The sequence below is a fragment of the Brassica napus genome, chromosome C6, assembly GCF_020379485.1.
Source record: "Brassica napus cultivar Da-Ae chromosome C6, Da-Ae, whole genome shotgun sequence".
In the NCBI taxonomy this organism is placed as follows: domain Eukaryota; kingdom Viridiplantae; phylum Streptophyta; class Magnoliopsida; order Brassicales; family Brassicaceae; genus Brassica; species Brassica napus.
Genome location: NC_063449.1, coordinates 13,591,707 through 13,618,451, shown reverse-complemented (window position 1 = coordinate 13,618,451; position 26,745 = coordinate 13,591,707). Strand labels below are relative to the sequence as shown.

General features: G+C 39.6%; 1 long non-coding RNA gene and 1 other non-coding gene across 5 annotated transcripts; both read left to right on the top strand.

Moving 5' to 3' along the window:
- The first annotated feature begins 3,764 nt into the window (after window positions 1-3,764).
- On the top strand, window positions 3,765-3,871 carry LOC125589452. The gene has a single exon (XR_007325639.1). It is a non-coding gene; the product is annotated as a small nucleolar RNA R71 (small nucleolar RNA).
- A 19,305-nt stretch (window positions 3,872-23,176) lies between these two features.
- On the top strand, window positions 23,177-26,489 carry LOC125589282. 4 transcript variants are annotated; one of them, XR_007325469.1, is made up of 9 exons: window positions 23,177-23,672; window positions 23,878-24,667; window positions 24,746-24,826; window positions 25,071-25,144; window positions 25,301-25,473; window positions 25,694-25,727; window positions 25,845-25,915; window positions 26,010-26,109; window positions 26,235-26,489. It is a non-coding gene; the product is annotated as an uncharacterized LOC125589282 (long non-coding RNA). The 4 variants fall into 4 exon arrangements; XR_007325471.1 differs by having other exon boundaries at window positions 23,177-24,061; window positions 24,319-24,667; XR_007325468.1 differs by having other exon boundaries at window positions 23,177-24,667.
- Window positions 26,490-26,745: the final 256 nt, after the last annotated feature.

Genomic DNA, 26,745 nt, shown 5'->3' with positions numbered 1-26,745 from the left:
TCTTTCTCAGCAGCCAGATAGTTGGCGATCTCAGCAAACCATGGAAGATTGGGATGTTGCTTTTTGATCGCACAGACAAGGTGTTCCAGAACGCTGGAGCAAACTGGACGGAGCGGTTGTTCTATGACGCTTCCCAGACTGATCGAGTAGACATGTTCGACTGGAAGGTTGTCATCAACTGATGTATCTTCATCTATCTTCATTCTGGAGAGGTGATCTGCGACGCCATTCTCAATGCCCTTTTTGTCCTTGATTTCTAGGTCAAACTCCTGGAGCAATAAGATCCATCGGAGTAGCCATGGTTTCGCATCCTTCTTCGTCAGCAAATACCTCAATGCTGCATGATCTGTGTGCATTATCACCTTAGATCCAACTAAGTAGGATCTGAACTTTTCAAAGGCGTAGACAATTGCTAGAAGTTCATTTTCTGTAGTTGCATAGCGACAATGAGCTTCATCTAAAGTCATGCTCGCGTAATAGATCACGTGAAGCTTCTTGTCTTTTCGTTGTCCTAGCACAGCTCCAACTGCAAAATCGCTTGCGTCTGTCATGATCTCGAATGGGAGCTCCCAGTCTGGTGGTTGCACGATGGGTGCGCTGACTAGAGCTCCTTTGATCGTGTGGAAGGCTGACAAAAAATCGCTATCGAACTCAAATCTTGTCTCCTTGCAGAGCAGGCGAGTGAGTGGTCTTGCGATTTTGGAGAAGTCCTTGATGAATCTTCTGTAAAAGCCAGCATGTCCGAGGAAACTCCTGATTCCTTTGACAGAGTTTGGAGGTTGTAAGCTTATCATCACTTCTATCTTTGCCTTGTCCACTTTGATCCCCTTTTCTGAGATTTTGTGACCGAGAACAATCCCATCTCGCACCATGAAGTGATACTTCTCCCAATTCAAAACGAGATGCTTTTCCTCGCCGCACTAAAGGACCCTGCACAAGTTTGACAAACACATAGAAAAGGAGTTCCCATAGACGCTAAAATCGTCCATGAAAACTTCCATTATATCCTCAATTAGGTCAGTGAAAATAGACATCATGCAACGCTGGAATGTCGCAGGAGCGTTGCACAAACCAAACGGCATTCTCCTGTAGGCAAAAGTGTCGTAAGGACACGTGAAGGTCGTTTTCTCCTGATCGTCTGGGTGAATGGGAATCTGAAAGAAACCTGAATAACCATCTAAAAAGCAGTAATATGGGTGGTTAGCCAATCTCTCAAGCATTTGATCAATAAATGAGAGCGGGAAGTGGTCCTTTCGTGTAGCCGTATTTAATTTACGAAAATCAATACACATACGGTGACCGGTTACTGTCCTAGTGGGTATCAGTTCATTCTTTTCCTTAGCAACCACAGTGATCCCCCCTTTCTTAGGAACTACATGAACAGGACTAACCCACTTACTATCAGAAACCACATAAATTACACCAACTTGTAGAAGTTTCATTATCTCTTTCTTAACAACATCTTTTAGATTTGGGTTTAACCGCCTCTGATGTTCTACAGAAGCCATCGATTCATCTTCTAGGTGTATTCTATGCATGCATAAATGAGGTGAAATACCGGGAATATTAGCTAACGATTATCCTATTACCTTGCGGTATTTTCTCAATTCACACAATAGTTTAGCAGTTTCCACATTATTAAGCTCAGAGTTCACGATGACAGGGTATGTTAAATTAGGTCCAAGAAACGCATACCTGAGTCCCGCTGGAAAGGACTTTAATTCGATCTTTTGAGCTTTGAGTTCGCTCCACGAATCATCGAGCCGGCTGGTTGGTTTGGTCGGCTTTTTAGGAGCAGTTGCTCCTTTTTGTGAAATCTGATTGCTCGTTTCCCCCAGACTTAGAAAAGCGACCGTCTTCTCGATGCTTTCACACGAGTCTAGCATCTTTTCGTACCCGTTAGCATCAACGTTGCACGTGTTCTGCTCAGACTCTACTCGTATCAGGGCTACTTCCAGAGGATCATCTGTGAGGATTTCTTCGATCATCCCTTGTTGAGGGGTCAAGGCGGCATTCTCGTTGCTAATCGTGAAGTTCTGACCATCTAGCATAGGTCGTTTGAGAAGCTCATCCATCTCGAACTTCATCACAATATCTCCCAGTTGGAGATCAATCCTCCCATTGCGGACATCAATGATTGCACCAGCTGTGCGCAGGAAAGGTCGGCCCAGAATGAGAGGGTCTTTTTGTTCATCTTCGAGCTCTAGAACCATGAAGTCTGCCGGAACAGTGGTGTCACCAATTTGAACTTGTAGATCTTCAAGAACACCTACTGGCAACTTGATTGATCTGTCTGCGAACACCAAAGAAATCCTGGTTGGCTTGAAGTTGGTTAGTCCCATGCGTTTTGTAACTGAGTAGGGCATGAGATTCACACTGGAACCCAGATCGCATAAAGAACAAGCGAAGACTGTTTTTCCAATCTGAACAGATAGGACAAATTTTCCAGGATCTTCCAATTTCCTGACTGTTCTGTTTTGAAGGACTGCGCTGCATTCTTTCGAGACCATCATGATGTCGCTGTCTGTAGAGGTCTTCCCAGAGATCAGCCCTTTCACAAGACTGCGCATTGAAGGAATCATTTGAATCGCATCCATGAGAGAGAACTTAACATTCAACTCATCAAGCATCTTTTTGCACTTCATCTCTTTGCAATCCTTGCGTGATTTCTTAGCAGGGACTGGGTAGGGAACATATGGAATGTAGACGCGAGTAGGAACAGGTTGATCTTGCATCATGGGAGCTACTGGTTCTGCGGCTGTTGGCTCTTCCGGTTCATGATCGTCGTCGTGGACATCCTCAAGCGGAGGTTGTTCTCCTTCTTTATGTTTTCCTTTCTCTTGAGCAGTGAGCTTCTTGGGGATAGGATCTGATAGATGTCTTCCACTTCTCAGCTCGACTACGTTACAGTCCTTGGGATTCTTGTCTGTTTTCCCTGGGAGTGTTCCCTATTGCCTTTATATTGTTTTAGCAGTTTGAGCAATCTGAACGTCCATCTGCCTTATGTGGCTTGCTACATCATCGTATTTGGAATTTAATTTCGTGAACATGTTGTCCATCCGAGTGTTTATCTCGGTGCTTTTCCTTGAATCTGTTGACCTTGCAGAAGTTGTTGCATCATTCCCTTCAGCTCATCTGGTGGACCGCTCGCGGTTGCAGGAGCAGCCTGCGGATTATTCTGCCGGTTCTGAAATTGATTCTGAGCCTGGCTGAGGATGAACATCTTCCCATTTTGATTCTGATTCTGATTCTGGAAGTATGGCTTCTGATATCCAGTGTTTTGGAACTGATTTCCCTGAGATCTGTCGTTGGGGTTGTCTGGATTGGTCTTGTATGAGAACAGATGCGGGTTTTTCCTCACACTAGGGTTTGGATGGTCGTTCTTGAACTGCCAACCCTGCCTGTTAACGTAATTGACCTCTTGCTGATCTTTTTCCGGTGTCTCGGTTTCTACTGCAGCATATGTAGTGCATGGTTCCAGATTGGTTTCTTCCATGACATAGATCTGATTCTGATTGTTCTTGAGCAACAGATCGACCTTAACGGCGAGGTCATCAATCTTCCTAGTGTCCATGCTGTTCACCTTCTTGGAACGGCCAGTCTCCTCGTTTTTGTTGGACGAACTAGCTGCCATGTTCTCTATTAGCGCGTGAGCTCCTTCTGTGGTTTGAGTCATGAAATCTCCGTTCCTCGCTGCGTTTAGAGCATTGCGGAACTCCCATTCCATACCATCGTAGAAGATTCCTAGAACATGGTCATCGTCGAACCCGTGATTAGGACACTCTCTGAAGGTATCATTGAACCGTTCCCAAGCTTCGTTGAAAGGTTCATTAGCGAGTTGCTTGAAGGAGGAGATTTTGTTCCTTAGGGCAGCTGTTTTGGCTTTCGTGTAGAAGTGTCCCAAGAAAGCTGCTCTAACCTGTTCCCAAGAAGTTAGGGAACCTGTAGGTAATTACTTAAGCCATCATGAAGCCTTGTCCGCTAGAGAGAATGGGAACGGCATGCATTTGATGTAGTCGGGTGGGACGCCGTTTGCACGAGTGAAACTGCATATCTCTTCAAAAGCTTCAATGTGTTCCATCGGTATCTCAGCTGACAGTCCATGGAACATCTTTCTCTGGACAAGATTGATCATGCCGGGTTCTAGCTCAAAATCTGCCCTTTGACATGATGAAGGAGCGATAGCAGAGCGCGTAGCAGGGATTTTACGAAGTAGGTTTCTCTCACCAATTGGGACAGGTGGTTCCCGCTGCGCAGCCAGTTGCTGTGCTGCCATTGTTTGCTGCAACTCTTGCATCTATTGCATCTGTTGTTGCATCTGTTTCATAGACGCGGCCATTTGTTCTAGAGTGCCGAAGTCGGCCATTGTTGCAGTGATTTTTGTTGACGGTTGGTTCTTTCTAAGCTTGCGAGTTTCTGATTTGTAAGCGAAATTAAGTCCCCTTGTGTATTGCTCCGAGTATGTCTACTGGTCATGCACCTGGGTCATTAACTGCAAAAAGGATTAAACAAGTTAGAAGTTTTAGACTAAGTAAATAACCAAAAAATAAAGGTAAAAAGCTGGTCCATGTGGGAACCGAAATTCGCACTGTCGAGTTCCGTTTAAATAAGGAAACTAGGAAAACCCTAATTTCCCAGAGGTCCCGGATATCTGCTAATACCACACTCCAAGCAATCAGAACACAAGAATAACAACGATAAAATATAAGAAATCGAAAAGAGAGCAAAGTAGATCTTATTCCGAATTCGCGTTTGAGCGTTACAACAAGGTAAGAGTCTGGCCTATGAGAGCTGTCGGCGAGATTCCTAGTTCTAAAACCCTAAGACATCAATAACCTAGTTGAGTCGCAGCTCGAATAACAAAAACAAAAATATGCCTAATTGCTCTAAGTGCTAAGTTTGCTCTGAGAAAAGTCCCTCCCATGCCTCTCGCCTAGGACTCCTTATATACTGGCTCCTAGGTCGGTTTACGGTTTTCCTCTTCTGTCCTTAAGCTGCCATAGCATAAAAATGGAGATATTCTATTTTTTCCGATCTTCGTAATTATCTTCAAAATTTCGTATTTATCCGCGGAAACTTGACATTTATCTTTCCTTGCGAACCAAGCGTAAACCGTCATGCGGCTTACGGGCTGTTGGTTAAGAAATCGTAAGTTGGGCCTCGAGTCATGTCATAGGTCCCTTTGGACCGTCTTCTGACTCGAAGCGTTTATTACGGCTTCTTTCGATAAAGAACGAACTTTCTGTGGTTTTTACCGTAAAGTTTGATCGATGACTTAGAATGGCGGGAAACATGAAATGGGTTCGCTACGGTCTTCGGGAGATAGCATCGAAGGGTAGACGAGATTGCATGGACTAATGTCGTATCGACGTTTCGGAAGAGCTCGGTCGCTACGTAGCGATCGAGCGGAATGGACGCTCGGTCGCTGCGTAGCGACCGAGCTTCGGGTTGGGCTCGGTCACTACGAGCTCGGTCGCTACAAGCTCGGTCGCTACGTAGCGACCGAGCGGTACGAACGCTCGGTCGCTACGTAGAGACCGAGCTTGGGCTCGAGCTTGGTCGCTACTTAGCGACTGAGCGGAACGGACGCTCGGTCGCTACGTAGCGACCGAGCTTTGGCTCGAGCTCGGTCGCTACGTAGCGATCGAGCGGAACACGCGTTCGGTCGCTGTGTAGTGACCCTTTTTCGAGCTCTTGTCCGATGTCTCGTGTTTCCTCCGCAAAGCTTTTTGTAAGGAATAATCTATTTCGAAAAAGTATTTGTCGAAGAAGGTTTTTCGTTTTCTTCTTCGGACGTTTTGAATGTTAACTTCGTCGTAACCGTTTTTGACCCTAACAGTCCCTGTCGCAACGGCGCCAAAACTTGATACACTAAAATTGGATCTTTGTCTACTGTCAAGTTAACAGTGTAGTTGTAATATCTTTAGATTCAATTCCAGAGGACCAGTTCATACTTTATCTTTATGGGATCAAAATTTAGCTAAAATGAAGTGAGGGTTTTAAAGAAGTAAATATCGTAAAGAACATGTAACTAGATTAGGTTGTTTTGGATTGATTTAAAGGCGCTAGTCTAAGGTTTCTTCTTCAGGTATGGAATCACAAACCAAGCAATTATTCAAGTTCAGTTTATAACGAGTCTAAACTCGGATCACTCAGGTTGAATCAACCAACTCTCGTGGTGTTGATTCCTTTGCAAGTCGGTCTTGATGTCTAAACTCTCGTTTGGATCAAGACACGATGGCAAGCTATAGAGATCAAGTCCGATATGTTCACAATACACCATAATATCTACTCTCGCTGACTAGGGATGCAAAGCTCATTCAATTCATATCAGGTTATCAATTAACGGCTAGCTAAATCGATTAACCCTAATTCATGTACTGGGTGATCGGTTCAATGCAAGCAATAAGAACATATATGAATGTAGATAATCTCAAGATGACTTATTTATGCTTAGCTCACGAATCCAAAACCCTAGAACCCTAAACTAACTCGGTGACTACTCAGACATAACACAAGAACAGAGATGCATGATTTCTGAATAATATTGCATATAATAGATCAAAGAAATCAGAGGGTTCAGGATAATCTTCTCTATGAGATAGATGAGGTCTTCTCCTTTACAAGTGGCAGTCGCTTAAATCAAAGCGCTCTCATGTCTTTTCTTGCGTAAAAACTAAGGTATGTCTAAAATAATAAATAGGAAACTATATATATAGAAGCCACAGGGGGCTAGAGGAAAGAAATAGGAAATCTAGGGCAAATCCCGAAATATTTGGAAACTTCCTTTTTTTATCTCTGTCACTGGAACATGCACTCATGCTGCTCCGGTTGGCTGTTCCACGCGAAAGACTCCAAATCATACTTTTCTCTCTTCTTTTCCTCTAGCTAGTCCATTTTCCATCCAAATCAACTCTAGACCTGTTATGACTCAAAAGAGACTAAAAAGACTCGCTAAAACCTTGAAAACTATAGTAAGACATACGTATAATGTGCCAAAAACACAATATATCATCGCACATGTAACATGTTTATGTACTGATCGGGACTGTTGACCCTTGTTGATGTAGGAATTGGCTGATTTCCCTGAGCAGTAGCGAATGAGGAGTGGCACACGCTATTCCCATGTTCCCATACTGAATATCTGAATATGGTGGCATCGGATCATCGTCCATTGGTGGCTTACTTGGAGATAAGATTGTTAGAAAAAGAGGCCAATTTCGATTTGATAAGCGATGGCTTGGTCAGGAAGGCCTAATGGAATCAATTACGATGGGTTGGTCGGAACATAATGAGGATAGCGGAAATGGGTTAGTGGAAAAGATTAGTAATTGTCGCCATGCAATTTCCAGATGGAGGAAAAATAATCCTCCTTTTGGAAAGGACAAAATTGCGGATCTACAAAAGGCTCTCGAGGAGGTTCAGAACGATGATACCAGGTCTCAGGAGGAGATATTGGAAGTTTCCAGAAAGTTGCAAGAGGCATATCAGGATGAAGAGGAGCATTGGCATCAGAAAAGTAGGAACATGTGGTATTCATCAGGAGATCTCAATACGAAATACTACCATGCTCTAACTAAACAACGGAGAGTGCGTAATAGGATTGTTGGACTTCATGATGCAGCTGGAAATTGGATTACGGACGATAATGGGGTGGAAAAAGTAGCAGTTGATTACTTCGCAGAGCTATTTACTACCACTGCTCCATCAGAGTTTGATAATTTTCTATCAGAGATAACACCGGGGATTACGGCTTAAATGAATCAGTGGCTATTGAGGCTGGCGACTGAGGAAGAGGTGAGAGAGGCTTTATTTATGATGCATCTGGAGAAGGCACCAGGGCCTGATGGCATGACAGCTCTTTTCTTTCAACATTCGTGGCATCTTATTAAGGGTGATCTGGTGGAAATGGTGAATAATTTTCTGATATCGGGGGAAATGGATCCAAGGTTAAATATTGCACATATCTGCATGATTCCAAAGACAGAAAGACCTACGAGGATGACGGAATTACGGCCAATTAGTTTATGTAATGTTGGATATAAAATAATTTCTAAGGTTTTATGTCAGAGGTTGAAAGTCTACTTACCTACTTTGGTCTCAGAGACTCAATCGGCATTTGTGGCAGGGCGCTTGATCTCTGACAATATTCTTATCGCTCAGGAAATGTTTCATGGATTACGGACTAACAAAGCATGTCAAGGAAAATATATGGCGGTTAAAACAGATATGAGTAAAGCTTATGATAGGATTGAATGGGAATTCATTAAGGCATTACTGCAGAAGATGGGCTTCCACCAACATTGGATTAAATTAATGATGGAGTGTATATCGTCGGTTCAATATAGGATTCTTCTAAATGGTCTTCCAAAAGGGCTCATTGTGCCACATAGAGGGTTACGGCAAGGAGATCCGTTATCTCCTTACTTATTTATTCTATGTACTGAGGCTCTGAGTGCAAATATTCGGAAGGCGGAGAGAGAGAAGAAGTTAATAGGAATTAAGGTTGCCAGAGCATGTCCATCGATTTCCCATCTGTTTTTTGCGGATGATAGTTTGTTCTTCTGTAAAGCTCAAAGGGAAGAATGTCTTACTATTCTCAAGATTTTAAAGGAATATGAGGTGGTCTCTGGTCAGCTGATAAATTTTGAGAAGTCCTCAATTCAATTTGGACATAAGATTGAAGAATCGATGAGACAGGAGTTAAGAGATGTCTTGGGAATACAAAATTTGGGAGGAATGGGATCTTACTTAGGATTACCGGAAAATCTTGGCATTTCTAAGGTTCAAATTTTTGGTTTTGTTCAGGATCGCTTATATAATAGGGTAAATGGATGGACTTTTAAATTTTTCACAAAAGGAGGAGAGGAGGTGATCATCAAATCAGTGACTACGGCATTGCCGAACCATACGATGTCTTGTTACCGATTACCTAAAGCCACCGCAAAAAAATTAACGAGTGCAGTAGCCAAATTTTGGTGGAGTCCTGGAGGTAGTACAAGAGGACTACATTGGAAATCTTGGGATAAGGTATGTGTCAGCAAGGAAGAAGGGGGATTAGGTTTTAAGGATATAACCGATTTCAATACAACAATGCTTGGTAAGCAGTTATGGAGGCTAATAGAAAAGCCACACACGTTATTTTCCCGGGTTTTTAAGGGTAGGTATTTTAGGAATGCCTCACCACTTGAACCGGTTCGATCATACTCTCCGTCATACGGCTGAAGGAGTATTGTCTCTGCTAGATCTCTGGTAAGCAAAGAACTAATCAAAAGGGTGGGAACATGATCTTCTATATCAGTATGGAATGACCCGTGGCTCCCAACCACTCGCCCGAGACCAGCCAATAAAAATCAACACAATTTGTTTCCCGACCTTACAGTGGACTCCCTTATTGATTCCACTTCGCGAAGATGGAATTCGCAGGTTCTTCGGACTTTGGTGGATCCACAGGATGTGAAAATCATAGAAAGTATACCTTTGAGTAGACACCAGATGGCAGATAGTGATGGATGGCATTTCACAATTAATGGAAACTTTTCGGTTAAATCAGGATATCAAGTGGAGAGAATTTACCCGGATAGGGAGAGAATACCGTTATTCATTGGTCCTACGGTTGATGTTCTAAAGGCTTTTTGTTGGAAAATACGGTGCCCACCAAAGATAAAACATTTTCTTTGGCAATTGATCTCAGGATGTATAGCAGTCAAGAAGAATTTGCAGGCACGAGGGATGCAAGGGGAGATATGCTGTGCAAGATGTGGAGCAGAGGAGGAATCGATTAACCATGTGTTTTTTGAGTGCCCTCCAGCTATTCAGGTGTGGGCTCTGTCAAAGATTCCAACAAATCGAGCTATTTTTCCGACAGACTCTTTATTTACAAATATGGATCATCTATTCTGGAGAGTCGCTCCACCGATGGAAGATCATCAATTTGCTTGGATACTTTGGTACATTTGGAAAGGAAGAAATAATAAGGTTTTTAGTAATCTGGAGATAGATCCTAGGGATACTCTTAAATTGGCTGAGACGGAATCAACACTCTGGGCTGAGGCACAGTTACTGAAAGATCAGAAGATGGGAGCGGAGACTCAGGTTACGTTTCCTCCGTCGATTCCCGGCAGATGGTGCTTTACAGATGGATCATGGAAAGAGGGAGATATGTTCTCTGGCCAAGGCTGGTTCAGTACTTTAATTGGATTTGCGGGTCTGATGGGAGCTAGGAACGTAAGAGCGTCTCTATCTCCTCTGCATGCAGAGTTCGAGGCGTTACTATGGGCAATGGAATGTATGAAGAACTTAAGACAATTTCAGGTTACGTTTGCAACGAATTGTTCTCAATTGGTGAAGATGGTTTCGGAACCAGAAGAATGGCCAGCTTTTGCAAGTAATTTGGAAGATATCAAGAATCTGAAAGAGAGTTTTACACGTTCAGAGATAATACATGTACCAAGGACGCAAAATAAAAAGGCGGATAATCTAGCACGCAGTGTCAGAAAAAAGCCGTCTTTCGTCGTTCACATGGACCAATATGTTCCGGTGTGGTTTACAGAGTCTATATGAGTCTGTAATGTTGTCGACAAAAAAAAAATATATATATTTATAAATATTTTTTTTGTAACACCTAATAATGTATTAATAATTTCACCTTAACTCATTTTGTAGATGAAATATATTTTTACTTTATTTATAGGTTTTTTTTATGAGATAGATAAGATATATTTTAAATTTAAAATCTGAATTATTTTGGTATAGATGATAGTATTTTGTATTTGTTATAGTTTTTTTATTTATAGTAAATAAAAATATATATATTAATTCTATTTATTTTAAATTTTTAAATTTAATCTATTTTATAAAACTTTATAGGAAATTTTTGTTTAATATTAGATTATAACTATTGTTAGGATATAATAAAGTAGGATTTATTGTGATACTATAGAAACATGAAATTGTCTGGTAAAAAGAGAAAATAGACCAAAAGTTATGCTTTATTGATCAATAGAGCATGGGTACAATGTTATTGGTCAAGAAACCCTAGTTTTATCAGCATGTTTCTATAGTCGAAGTGTTCCATAGTCGATCCCCCTCTTAAAGGGTTTATGAGTCCCTTTTATAGTTTTTTGTAGTTGAAATTTAGATTATCATTTTATATCCTAAAATATGGAAAGATCTACCTTTAGTAGAAGTTTTTTTCATTTTACTCAGAGATTAGAAAACACACGATATAGAGGTGATATCACTCAAATTACCATAAGGAGTGATTTGTAAGAGGTTCAATTTTAATACTTAGGGATCGAATCCACAGAGACTCTAAGATTACACAATAGATTTGTAGTTTTCGAAGTAAAGCTAGACGATTATGGTTAAAGTAGTAGATTGGTTGAACAAGATGGTTGTTCGATTGAAATGTTTTTAGGTTGTAAACTGTTTGGGAAATAGCTAGATTTGGGATAATTCTCAGGTGTGACAAGTATGCAACTTAGTTTAGTTAATTAGGAATTATAAATTGTATGTTCTCGAACTCAAAATTTAGTATAATCTATCAACTTCTATTTGTTTAGATTATCTAATGTCTAGATCTAAGATCTCAACTGTCGCTTGTTGATCTTGAGAAAGTGTCGATCGATGATTCTACATGAATGTCGATCGATACACCTTTCAGACCGTTGATCGATACAACTATGGAGTTGTCGATCGACGTTCCTTCTAGCACGCTTTGCAAACAAGTTTGAATAGGTTCTCTAATCTTCTGGACCACATTTCGTGTGTATCCAGTCAATTAGATCATACTAGTTAGTTTCAGGCAATTAACCAAGCTTCTGCTTGCGCTAGTTAAACCTAAGATCTAAGTTTAGGGTGATCAATCCTAGACTTAGCATTAACATCAACTAGATGAAGAACTATTAAAATATCCTAATAACAATTCATATTAGCAATACATAGATCATCCTTTGAAGAACCCTAATCTAACAGTAAGACTACTCAGACATATTCATAAGAAACATGGTCATGATAGTCTGAATAATACTTAAACGACATGAGTATGAAAAGTAAACAAGACAGAGTAAAGAAAGAAGGGAGTTCAAGATCTTCTCTGTTTATGAAGTTCAGATCTCTTTCTCCTATCCTAAGCTCTCCAAGCTATCAAGTATGCCTTCTCTTCAATTGTATTACAATGGTAGAAGAGGTCTCAAGAAGGTTTGCCTCTAAAATTATACAAAACCCTAATAAATAGCCTAACATGCGGCCAAGAACTTATGGTGCAATAACTTGGAGTTTTGGGTAAAACTTGTGATTTCCTTTAATGTTGTTCTCGTGGATGGCTTGCCGTCGATCGGCATCGATAGTGCTCTGTTGATCGATTGTGTAAGTGATCTATCGATCGATGTTTATCCTCAATAATCGATCCGCCTTAGTGATTTCAGCATAACTCTCAAAAAGGTTCCAAAATACTCCAAAACCACAATTTTCCTCAAATGAGTACCTAAACCTGTAAAAACTATTAAAAGACTTCAAATGCATATAAAAGACTTTGAAAACATATATAAATCATGGTCAAAAGTGGGTAAAATCCATGATATATCAAGATGCCAAAATTCGTTTAATCGGGAGAAGGCGTCATGCTCTAAGTAGTAGGAATGATTTCCTAGATTAATATCCCAACAACTATAGCATATATTTTTGTTTTGTTTAAATATTTAACAACTTAATTTAATTATTTATATAATATATAAACTATAAATATTTTAATAATATTGTATACGATAAAAAACTTATTATATATTTAGATGAATCAACATATTTCTCTAAGTATTCTAAGAATCATTGCGGTGATGACACATAATTACTTCAAATGTTGTAATTCTTCTCAAATAGCATATAAGATACTTTTGGTTAGTAATGATCGCCTTTTAATAAAATATATTATATTTCTCTCCAATACTTTTGGTTAAATATATATAATTAATATAAACAAAATATTTCCTCCGTTTTATAATAAGTGTCACTTAGACACATTTCACACAGATTAAAAAATAACAAAATATACTAATCTACCTTTATTTAGTATACAATTATTTAAATAAAATGATTTAACTAAATATATATTGATTATTATTTTTATTTTTTTTGTAACTTGGCTTTCATATTAAAAACATAAGAAATGTAAAATTGTTACAAACCTTTATAGGCTATAGTAAATTTAGGCTAGACCCAGTGTTATCCTAGTGTATCACATATCATTAGAACTCAGTTGGGCTTTTGAAGTTGTGGATGAAGACTTGTTAGGCCTCATAAGTGGATGGAAGAAATGAGCAACGCTTCGCTTTCGTCGATGGTTCATATGTGCTATGATCGAAGAAACCAAAGCTGCATCATTGCCGAACATGCACGGTTGTTTGTCCCCCTGAAACTTTGGAGTATGTTCTGGATCTGACGATCAATGAAGGTGAGGAGCGAGTCAGTTGATCTGTAGGTTTGCTGATGAAGCCTTGTATTCCTCTCATTTTCACAGCCAGTAGATTGACGCCTGAAAGGATAGATAAGTGAGACGTTGAAGGTCCTTGTTTCCTCTAGTCGATTGAAGCCTCTGAAGGTTCTCATCCCAGTTTGTTTGTAGAAGGCTGGAATTGGCACTGGAATGCCATAGTTGTCCACACTACTCTACCGTAAGAGAAATCAAAAAAGATATGGTTTCTTGTCTCTGCCGCCGAGTTACATAGTAAACAAACGGGATCGGCTCCACTCATTCCCGAACGAAGTAGCCTATCTTTCGTAGGACACCGATCTAACACCACAAGCCAAGACAAGAAGCTCTGTCTTGGGATTCCGTAAGAGCACCACACCACCGAAGACCAAAGGACCGTTTGCTTATCCCCCATGATGTAAGTGCAGATTTCTCCCGTACTGAACTTAGTACAGTTTCTTCCCATGACTTCCCATTCATAAGTATCCTCTTCTTGATTCAGCGTAACTGTTGTTAGGTAAACTTGAACTAACAACTGATTCTCCGTCCTTGCAGGTGGAGGTAGCCAGTGATACTTCTTGGAATAGGGAAGCTATAGTTGCAGCTTTGGGAATCCCTAATCTTCTAGTTGAAGCGTTTAGAAATAGTGAGAGGTTGCCATACAGAAACCAGTTGTCAAACTAAAATCTAGTCGCTAAGCCATTACCAAGTCTGCGGTTTTTGAGATGGTAGACAAGGTCTCTACATTTGATCAGCTTGTTCGCCAACCAAGTGTTAGTAGGGTTCGGTTTAATCGTCCAGTAGTTTGAAAGCGACCCTTTTAACACCACCTCCTTATACAAGCAGGCCCAAACCGTATCAGGCCTAAAGAAGAGGAGCCAGATGAGTTTTAGGATGCAGGCGCGATTCCAAGTGTATAAATCTCTTATCCCAAGACCTCCTTGCTCTTTTGTGAGGGTAACCTTATCCCAAGAGACTCTTGCGGATTGATGACATTCAGTCGTTCCATTCCATAGTAAGAGTCCACAAAGTGAGTTTACCCTTTTTATACAAGCTTTTGGGAGGATGAAAGAAGAATACCAGAAGGTAGTGATGCCTGATATTACTGTCTTTATGAGTAGCAATCTACCAGCAAAGGAGAGAGATTTGGCAGAACAAGACGAGAATCGGGCTTTAACTTGTTGTAAGAGAGGTTCGCAGTTAAGGAGACTCAACTTCTTAGTGCACATTGGGACTCCAAGATAGCGCACAGGGAGGGTATTGTTCGGCATACCGGTGGAGACTACAATCGCAGAGACCTCAGCTTCATAGAGACCGGAGGAGAAGTAACTTGATTTTTGAAGACTAACCGCCAGACCCGAACGGATCTCAAAGTCATGAAGAACTTGCAGTACTCTTTGGACTGACTTGATGGAGCCATCAATAAAGATCAGTAGATCATCCGCAAAGGAAAGGTGGGTCAGTTTCGTCTTGTGGCAGTTGTGGTGGTACGAGAGGTTACCTGAACGAGATTCCTGATTCAACATCAAAGAGAGGCAGTTCATAGCAATCACAAAGAGCTAAGGTGACAGTAGGTCTCCTTGACAGAGACCTTTCTTCCCTTTGAAGAATCCATTAACGGTGCCATTATAACCCACTGTGAAACTTGTTGTGCACACACAGGCCCTTAACAGATTGAGGAATGGAGGGGGAAGATCAAAGCTTTCCAATGCCGAGAATAGGAAGTCCCATGACAGAGTATCAAAGCCCTTGGATATGTCGACCTTAATGGTAATCTTCTTCGAACCCCTATTTTTGTGATAACCATTGACTAGTTCACTTGCCAACAATGTGTTCTCTAATAACAGTCTTCCTTCTACAAATGTAGTTTGATTTGGCACTATATGGTCTTTAAGGATAGGCTTCAGACGATGGACCAGCAACCGAGAAATGACCTTATAGATGGTTGTGGAGACAAGAGATAGGGTAGTATTCAGTGACTCGAGTTGCGCCTGGGAATTTCGGGATGAGAGAGGATAGTTGAGTTCATTTTTGGCAGAAATCCAGAGTTGAAGAAAGTTGTGATGGCATTAATTACTTCAGTTCCCACTACGCTCCAAGCTCCTTTGAAAAAGGCAGAGATAAGACCATCAGGTCCTGGTGCTTTATTAGGATTTAGAGAGAACATTAGATTTGTGATTTCTGTAGTAGTCGGCATGATCATGATCCTTCCTTTCTGTGACAGGCTGCATTGGAAAGGTGTTAACCCTTGGAACCAATCAGGCCCCAACACTGACTTAAAGTGTTCCACCGCATGAGTACTCATTTGTAGTGGATCAGTTAGGAGAACTCCTGATTGTAGTAAGAATGACCTTACTGCATTGAAGCTCGCCCTCGTTAGGCACACACGTTAGAAATAGGTAGTGTTTAAGTCTCCCTCCTTAAGCCAGTTGATTTCACATTTCTGCCAGAAGTAACACTCTTCGATATGTCGTAGGAATTGCCTCTTCAGATTTAGTGTTTTTCCTGCTTCAAACGTGTCTGAAGAAGGGTCCTCAAGGGCATGTACCTGCGCAAGTTGCAACAAACGGTGAGTTTCTTTCACTCTCTCTTGTATCTGCGAGTATTTCTCTCTATTTAATTGTTTTAAACTTCTCTTTATGTTTTTCAACTTCCAACACAGTGTCGAAAGGTTGGCACACACACTTCCGGTTTCAAACCAGGCATCACGAACCACCTCAGTGAAGTTAGGGTGTTTAGTGAGATAGTTTTGGAATTTATAGGGCTGGGTACCTGCTTTAGGAAGTTGGAAGGATAGGTCTATAAGGCAAGGGGTATGATCTGAGGTTTCAGGGGGTATGAAGGTTGCTGAAACATGAGGGAAGGTCAAGATTAGTTGGTTGTTGACTAAGCATCCATCCAGCTTCTTCGCTACTGGAGACAAGAGCTGTTTATTTGACTAGGTATGTGTGGGGCCTTGATAACGTAGGTCAAACACCCCGAGCTGAAGAAGACAGTCACGGAATTCATAGATGTTAGCCAAACTGGAGTTATCTGAATGTTATATGCTCGGATGGGTGTAGAATCTGATTAAAATCTCCTCCTATGAACCATGGCTTGGCATCGAGATCAAGAGTTGTATGGAGGTTGATAAGCTCTACCTAGCGATCAATTATTTCATCGCTTAAGTTGGATGCATAGACTGCTGTGAAGATGAAAGGCGAGCAGTTGGGTAAAGAGATCTCACACGTTACTATCTGATGAGTCTGCGAAAGGACACGAAGCTTTAGCGGATCCTTCCAAATCAGAATTATTCTTCCATCATCATCAGAGAGGTGATTTTATTGAAAATGCCATCCTCCGCAAAGAGTAGACATCAAATGCGCCGACGAGAATTCTTTGATATGTGTTTCCAAGATTGCACCAAAAAGAGGTTTATGGCTATTAAGCCAATTAATAAAAGTCCGATGTTTGTCCGGATCATTCAGACCGTGAAATTTCCCAAAAAAGAATTTGACACTCATTGGGAAAAAAATGGAGGATCCCCAGCAGGCTGGAGAGAAGTATCAGTAGTGAGGACCGAAAAAGGGTTGAAGGTAACATGAGAAAAGTTAGGGGAAGCAGCCAAAAAAGTACCTAACCCTTCATGAAGGAAAGGTGAAATAGGGATTGGGGTGGTAGCTAGGGTATTAGTAACAATGGTCTGGGATGGGGAGAGAGTCGGAGAAGATCGACATCTCTTCAAGGAAGGTTTTAAAGGTTTGTCAGAAGGACTTTGTGGAAGGGAAGATATTTGAGAAGGTCCAGGCGGAGGGTTTTGGTTGTGGAAATAGGAGACAAAAAAGAGGTTTTTGGGTGGAGAGAAGTGTTTTTATGGATATGGTTTGGTGGGTTTTATTTATGAGTGACATGAGTTTTTAGGATAAGTGAAGGACCCGATTTGGAAGGAGAAGTTGTGGCAGTAGAGGAGGAAGAGGAAGGTAGTTTCTTTTTCACTACATATTGGTTGTTGCCGGGAGTATCAGTAACAGTTTTTTTCCTTTTCAGGGGTCTCTGTCGATTTCCCTTTATGTTTGTTTCCAATGATAAGGGCCTGAGGAACCGGGAGAGGGATCTTTAAGCAATTACGCGCTATATGACCCAGCTTGTGACAATGAGAGCAAGTCGTTGGTAACCAGGGATAGTCAACTAGCACTTCAACGACCTCACCACTCTGTCTGGAGAATTCAACAACTCTTGGCAAGGTTTTGGTAAGATCAAGTTCCACTTTAACATGAGATAAGGTCAGACTGGCCAAATTTAAAGTGAAATCATCTGTCTCTTTAGGGTCGCCTACCAAACCCGCAACAAGACTGAGACCTTCTTGATGCCTAAGATCCAGAGGGACTCCCGTAAGGTGAGCCCATATCTTGATCGAGCTGAGAGTAGGAGTAGAGGGTGAGTGACTTGCTGCCCATTGCGCTGTGTGGAACATAGATTCCCCAACGTACCAAATATAATTATCGAGAATTTTTTGTCGCAGGAAGTCACTTGGTATTCTCACAATGACAGAGTGGTTGAGAGCGTTGTTATGGATTTCCAATTTTTTACCCTTTCTCCACATATGATTGAAGACGCTCTGAATCTGGCTAAAAGGTGGGGATCTTCCATTGTAGTAGCAAATGATGAAGTCCTTATGCATATATGCGCCTTTTTGGAAGACAGAATCAGGTATCAGTACCCGAGGCCTACCATTTTCAGCACTAATGATGGAAGCTAATCTTGAAAGAGATTTGTCTCCTTTAACTCTAAGTTGTTCAGCAAGTGTTGGAACAAAGGGTTGAGGTGCTAAAAGAGGGGCAGTATGAACAGGGAGAGTAGAATTAAAGGGTATAGACTGAGGCAGAGGAGTGGCCGAAGGTAAATGTGAAGGGTTGACTAGGGTGGGAGAAGGCGTAGGGGTGATTGGGATGGTAGAATGGTTGAGCAGAGGCAAGGTTTCCTTAGTTGTACTGGAGGACAAAACAGAGAAAGCTCCATTCGAAACCAAGGGGGAGGTACTTTTAGGGGGAATAATGGTGAAATTCTCTACAGCAGAGGTATCACCAAAGTAGGTGGTAGTCTGAGTTTTAGCAGAGTCGAGGGAGTGGGTTTGAGCGGACGAGTTGACAGTGGCAAGGTTAGGGTTTCCTGTAGCAGGAATAGTGGCCACATATCCATAATTAAGTTAAGGAGGTTGGGGTTCAGTTGCAAAGAAGTTTATTTGCTGTTCAGGCGTCACAGTAGTAGCAGCCAGAGAGCCAAGTGGTGAAGACTGAGTCATAACAACATCAGTAGTTGATGGGGAGGAAGAGTTGCGGTAGGCAGAGCGAGAGGGTTTGGGTGAGTTTGCAGATAGGGGTGGGAATTGGAGAGGGTACTGGGGGAGTTCTGGTCAGGAGGGTCAGGGGGAGCGGGAGGAGGGGCTTCACCTGAGGTGGGTGACGGTGGTTTGAGGCCGAAAGCACGGTCCGGAATGGCCCAACGAGACTGCATCGAGAAGCGTGTCAGGGAGAAACTGACTTTCTTTTAAATTATACTAGTGAAAAGAGACAACGTTCTGCAGTTTGTGAAAAGAGACAACGCTCTGCAGACTGCAGTTTGTGTAAGGGGGCGCCATTGAAGAGCTGTGAATTGGTGACCATTGCTCCGGTGGAAGATGACATCATGGTTTTATCTTAAAACAAAATCTTATGCGTTAGATTATATATTCAAAACAGACTCCACCTTTGGATCTTTATTTTTTTTCCTATTAAAAAGGAATGACATGAGAGGTTAAAAAAACAGATTGCTATTATATATAAATTGATTATTTAAAAGGGTAAGAAAGAGATTTAATGTAAAATTTACGTTGAGAATATAGAATGACACTTTTTTAAAACAAAAAAAAAACTAAAATGATATTCTTTATAAAACAGAGAGAATATATTTCAATAATTATACTTTAATAAAACAGAGAGAAAACTTAAACGTTGAACCAACAAGTTCTTGGTCTAGTGGTAAAAAAGTGTTTAGTATGCACTTCACCATTCTAGTTTAATTTATGTTGGAAAAGATATTTGGATTTTTGGTAAAAAGGTGAAATCACTTTTTTAATTTCCCAAAAATAACTTGAATTGTGAAGAACCTCCTCTAAATTCAAAGTTCAATTACATCTACCGCGAGGAGTCACCTGCCACGAAGGTTTGTTTCGTTCATGCACCACTTGAAGGCCAAAGTTGAAAACTAAGGATTTTTTATTTTATTATTTTTTGTTATGAAAACAAGATGGATTGTTTAATACTATAAAGGATCGAACGTTTATTGGGAAACATAAGGGCATTCTCAGTGGGGAGCTCTTCTAGAATTTCTCAATTAATGTAAAACAACAAAAAAAGGAAAATGAAGAGAGAGGGTGCAAATATGAAAGAAAGAGGTCATGGACGTTTATGAAAGAAGAGACTTTCATGAAATCTTGAGGGACTGCTTTAGTGTGTGTCTTCTATTTAATGGTCCAAATGTCTTTTGAATAATTTATACAGTCCCTTACCACTGCAAATGCTCTAAAATTCCCCACCTGCTAAATCCTTGAACGGGTTAATTAAGTCAACAACATTCACCATTTTCAAAGATCAATGGGTTTTCTCATTTCTGCTTTCACCATTTCCCTATACTTCTTACAACTATAAATAAATGTCATAAATAATGCTCTTTAATTTATTTTGGTTAAATAAAGATAAGGGAATGATGTGGAAAAATGGACTCAGCCATTTTTATGTGGTAGTTAATGTTTTTTCTAAGATTCTTATAACCTTGCCCAATATTCTCGTTTTTTTATATATAATCTATTTTGGAAACTAAAGATTTTTATCATGCACATATATTAAATTTTTTTAATTCCTTACATTTTTATTTTTAAAAAATATAATTAAGTATATAAATACCCACATATTACATAATATAAAAGAGAGCAATTCTCTCAAGTAATCTTAAAACAGGTTTTTTCACCAAAAAAAAAAACAAAAAAAAACATGTTTTATTAAGGAGCCAAAAGCCTTATACATTTATTTCATGGTTATATAAATATAAATAGTTATTTATTAAATATTAAAAATAAAAAAATTTAGTTTTCGAACTGTTTGTTTTAGAATTCAATTTTTTTTAATAAATTTTCTTTTTCAGATATTTTTTTTAAAATCATTTTTCAAATTTTTTTGTTTCAAATTTTTATTTTTGAAATTCGAAAATTTGCTTTGAAACTATTTTAAATTTAAAATTTTAAGTATTTTTTTTTTAAATCCTAAACCCCACCCCAAAACTCACACCTAAGATCTAAACTCTAAATCTATATTATTTAACTCTAGAGAGATCATTGTCTATTTACTTTTTTAATAAAACATTTTGGTCATTTTAACCCTTGGAAACTATATTTGTAATAAAAACTATTTAGGGTCATCCTAAGAAATTTCTCTATAAATGATCATATAATATAAAAAAGCTATGAAAGCTTGGATTGGAAATATATAATGTCATCTAATTTGGAACAATTTTTTTGCTAAAGGTTAAGTATCATAAAACAGAAAAAAGTTACTTTTCCGTGGATAATATAGTATATCTGAAAAACCAAAAACAATGAAGTTTATAAGAACAAAAATGACAATCCACAAGAGATCATATTGCAAAAATAAAAAGAGGTTTGTTGCAGAGGCACAACTCCAAGACTCTCAAATTTCTGAAATACATTATGCTAATCAACCAAGCTAAAAAAATTTTTTGAACAACCCAACCAAGCTAAAACATATAAGATAGAATATGGTGCTGCGCCAAGGTCCGGCCTGGAACAATAATGGACTGGAAGCAAAAAAAAATGGACTGGTTACGTATAAAAAATAGAAATAGTAGCTGCTTATACTAAAACACAACACCATATACATACACACTTAGCTATAAACAAATTACTCTGCCTAAGATTTTGTTGAAAAAAGCCTAAATATTTGATATTCTAAGCAGGACTGGAAGCACATGCTTCCTCTGGTATACTCAGGTTATGCTGATGGAGCATAAAAAGATAATGCAGTTATACATTTCAGCCTTTCACTTTAACATGCAGAATTTGAAACTTCGATTTGGACTATAGAGTGTAATGAAAATTCTACAATATTCGGATGTGAATTTCGCAACAAACTGTATTTCAACTAGTAAAGATGGTATCAACATCGACGGAGTGAATGTTTGTGGTGTCAACAAACTTTTAGTCTTTTCTCAACATCGACATAGAGAAGAGACTAAAAGGAAGAGTTCGCCCTATCTTTCAATTTCTCTCCCAATTCTTACGCAGCCGCTTTTCTTTCCAGTGGCAACAGTTTCTTTTCTAGCGGTGGATGCTCATCGTCGCCTCCGAAGAAGCCAGCTACTTCCTCCTTCTTTCGGCATCTACCTTGTTTGCTCAGTTCTCAACAAGGAAGATGATACGGCAAAGCTTCGAGACAGTTTCTAGCAGCATGTGCGGCAGATCTGGGTGGTGCGACGTGTGGCAGTTGGTGGTTCACCGGTGGTTCATGTGCCTTTCTGGTCTTCTCCTCCTTTGGGTTGAGATGGTAGCTCGTTTGTTTTCTGTGTCGCAGATTTTTTCTTGGTGTCAGGGATGTGAGGACTGTCCTGATTCAGGTGAAGGTGCGGTGAATGAATTTGGACGATTCACCTCATATTTGTGGCTACTGACTTTTCCACTTGTATCTTCTTCAACATGGGTTTGCAGCTTTGGCCAGATCTCTATGGTTTGGGTTGCAGCGGCGAGGGCTCACATGGCGAAGGCTATGTGTTTGCTTCAATGGAGGTGGATTTCAGAGCTCCTATCTCAGTTTCTTGATTACCATTTAATTCTCAGATCTTTGGTAGATCCGGTGTGGCCCCTTTTCATCTTCCGTTGTTTGTTTTAGTTTACGACTTGTTGGACAAAAATTATAGCAGTTCTTCTACGAGAGGAGTGAGTCCCGTCAAATCTCCAGTGGTGAACCGGTGTGGAATAGAGGCGGCGATCCTGGTTTTAGCGACTTTTTTTTGTGGGAGACGATTTTTATGGCTGCTTTTTTGTCAGAGGATGGCGGTTGGAGGCAGCTCTTTAACTGTCCATAAATGCTCAGATTTTTTTGGTTGTTATTCTGGTTTCGTTTTTGTGTTAGTCTTTGGAGAAGCTATAAATATTCTCTACATTGAAGCTTTTGAGGGTGGCTTTTTTTCGGAGGTACTCGTGGCAACTAAGAGTCAAAGATGAGAATTCAATTTTTTGGATCTTTGGAAACAACACAAATTTCTGAGTTTGATGCTCGATTTCTTCATATCTTTTTGATTAGATGCTCTTTGATTACGTTATAACACAACCTTTATTTGGAGTATTTTCTTTTTAGTTTTTCTGTCTTCTTACTTTCTCCGTAATTTCTGTCAAAATTTTAAATTCATATACAATTTAACATTTTACCAAAAAACATTAACGGGGTGGCCACTTTTACTTTTCATACTGATGAATTTTAATGATGTAAAAAAATTCTTTAATTTATGATCAAATCAATACTATTAAAACAGAAGGTCCTTTTTTAGGTGTCCTCCTCTTTCAACAATATTTACAAGATACTGCGACTCGAATATTTTTAAGCTATCATTTTAATTAAATTGAATTAGTTCCAGTTAATACTTTTAATTAGTTTCACGAAATCATTTACTTCCAACAAAAAATGTATTTTCTTATTTCTCTTATCCCTTTCAACTAAATCGAGAGTATTATGTGGGTTCTATGATGATTGGTGTGAGATCTTTGATTGTGACTGGGATTTTCACGACATGGGTTCGATCAGGAAATTATGGAACGAAGGTTTGAATGTTTGCCGTTTTCTTATGGGGTTTACTCAAAATTTCGAGGTACCTTTTTGGTCGGTTTGGAATGAGGTACGATTGAAGTTTCTCTGGATCTAGAGGACGAGCTGAAAGGGAAGGAGGAAGATTCAGCGGATTCGATAACGATCTATAAGACAGAGGAGCGATCTCTGTGGAGGCACAAGAGGGAAGTAGATTTTTTGTTGCGGAGGATATTTGCAATCATTTTCATGGAAAGTTGGGGCAAACTAAGTTGACAAAAGCTATTACAAGGTTTATGTGTTTTTGCAGTTGCAGTGAGTATATAACAACGGGGAGAACGGGAAAAAAAAACTGAAAAGGTTTGTTTTCGAACAAGGTGGGTTTGCTCGTTATGTTTGTGTTTCACTGGGTCTTGAACACTGAAGAGAATATTGAAGTACGATGGTTTTATAAGATAGGTTTATATAGCTAGGACTAGGAGCCAATGTACAAGTCTCGGCATGATGAGTTTGGTTACATTCAGTGGGTCTGACATTAAGGTTATCTATGCTTACTGGAAAAAGGCTTTATCAATGGACTAGGTTCTGGATACAATGGTATATGTTGCTGCACCTTAAAGGGAATCCTGGGATCAAAACTATACTAAAAGGAGCAAAAGAAGCCTTCTTACGGCATCCACGTCGGACAGGAAATTCGACCAATAGAGATGAAGCATTCTTCCACGTCATTTAGTAATGGCTTTGGGTTGGGCTTTTGTTCAGACAGGTTTGCTTTCGGTTGGGCTTAGTTTGTTTAGAAGCCATCGTCATCTTCGCTACCACTTCGTCTTCTTCCCTCCGATCCCGTAGAAACCGATCCCCCTCTACACAATCAATCCCATCCTTTACTTCGATCAATCAATTTTGTCTTGATGATTTCGTTTCAGCTCCCTCTGTTCCTCCTTCTTTATATACTGATCCTCTTTTCTTTGTACAAACCCAAACCCTGTTTATATGATCATTTTTCACTGATTTAAATCTCAGCTTTCTGCCGGCAAATGTCCCGTCGCCTTCCATTTCAACGACGTCTCACCAGGACCTGCCGAGTCAGAGCTTCGATTTTGGCTAATCCAGTTGTGGGATGGATCCTTAGAACCAGGGGAGGGGGTCTAGGTTCCTGCTTTGAAAGAATCGGTATCTCTTTTGATATATTTTTTGTTTTTTCATTTACGATTCTTAGGGCTTCTGTGACGGCCAGCGATGGGAAAACAGAGAAAGATGTTTCTGTAAAACGTTTTAATATAAAATATTATATTATTAACTGGATGAGCTCTTCACTCAGACCCAATTCTACTCTGAATTTCTTCTTGAGAAAATGGAGGATATCACAAAAGTAATCTCTTTTTTGCCATTTATATTTGGTTGGTTAAAGAACGTGAATTTTCTTAATGGAGTTAGTGTGCTTTGATAGAATGGGACAGAAGGTGAGACCCAAAAAGCTGAGCCCGAGAAGAAAGGAGGTCGTGGACGCAAAAGAAATGATGCTACTCAGGTAAGCCAGTGTAAGTTCAATATATAAACTTCATCTACTCATGGTTGATATATTTTGTTGTTCAACTTGCTTGGATGTTGGATGCTTTATTCTTCATTCAGATGAAGGCTAAGAAAGTTGCTGCTGCTATGCTTTATAGCATCGACTGTAGAATGAAGATCTAGATACCTAGATGAAATGATTTAACAGAGAACAATTTTTTTGAATCTGTTACTCTTTGATTTAAGCTTGCTTTGGCTGCCAGGTGCTGTGGAGATGAGATGGGTTGATACATATTTTCCATTTACTGAGCTTTCGAGCTTGAGATATATTTTTAAGGTAGTCTTTCCCCATCTTGCATATTTCGCAAAGCATACTTGCTCTGCATTATCAAGACTTACTTTTGTTTTTGTGTAGTCTCATACATATACTGGAGTTGTGTGTTTGACTACCAATCTTAGCAAGCTAACAAGCTTTATCTGGTTACTGATTCAGGAAGACTGGTGAGAAGTTTCGGGCTGTGGGGTGACAGAACAAAGAATTTTGAAGCAGAGTGGATTAGAAAATAATGTTGCTTGGGACTTTGGACTTGGACTTAATAGAAAGACTCAAAAAAGACCTGCAATTACATACCTTTGAACCCTCGCCGTTGCTACAAGTATACTAAGGTAAAGTCAATGAAGAAAATGTAATTTTAGTTTCTCTCATTGTTTGGTTGTGTGTTTTGTCTGATTGATAGATAATACTTTGTATTTTTTTCGGAATTAGAGAGATCTTACACGACATACATTCCTCCTTGAAGTTTCTTTTTTTTGTTTCTAATATTTTACACTTTTGAGTAGTGTAGAATTTGTAACTGAATGATTTTGTAAATTAATTCACTTCCAGAGGAGGCGTTGCAGGGCTTGAATTTGACAACCAGGTTACCTCTCATTTTCTCAAATCAAATACTTTTCGTTTTGTGTCAAGTCCTTGCATTCTTTGTTACATCATTGATTTTCTTTGTTACCATTTTTAAGGTAAATGTATTTGTTTCCAGGGAGTATTCGTAGTCTGCCACATGATCAGGATGCTTGACCGTTCATGACTTTGACACTCAATATTACCGCAGTAAGCTTGCAGAAATACCTTGAAGCACTTTGTGTTTCTATTTGTCACTTGAGTCCATAATAAATTCATTTTTGCTTTTGTTTTTCATAGGAAGATAATGCCAAGGCAGTTGGAATACCTGTTAAGGAGTTGAAAGTGTTCTCCAAGATCTTTTAAAGGAGATCACCATGCTTTTAACCTTTAACAAACTTCAGGTATTGTGTTTGTGTGAAAAAGAAGATTTCAATGAAAATCTGTTTCCTGCTTCTTATTGTTGAGTTGATAATTGGCTTCATTGACCTGGATTGTTTATAATTCGTTTGCTTTCTAACTTTTCAAGTGAAAATGAGCAGCTTTACAAGTGTGGGGATACAAAGTCTGCAAGAGGTATTATGCCCTGCGAGAACTTAAGAAACTGATTGAGGTGGCAGAGAAGCTCCGTGAGAAGAGGTGGCCTTGAAAATTCGGTTTAGATTAGTTTCTGGTTTAAATTGAGTTAGATTTTTTTTTTTAATTTGGTTTAGTGTAAACAGATTATTTTGGTTTAGTTTGATGTTTGTAAACTGATTTTTATTAATAAAATTTTTTATTTATATTTGTATTTTGTAGTTTTTTTATTTATAGATTTTTTTTATAATCCCATATAGCTAAATAACACTATTATAATATTTACTCTATAATAACATATTATACAGTTTGACACAATTCTTCCGGTGAAGTCTCCGTCCCCGTTGAAGCTCCTTAGCCTTAGTTGATCCATCGGCGACTTCTCCGCCGTTGGTTTGCTTAGGCGGAAGCCGCATCTGATGTTTCCCGGTGAAAAGGACGATTTCAATCTCTTTAGTTATGCT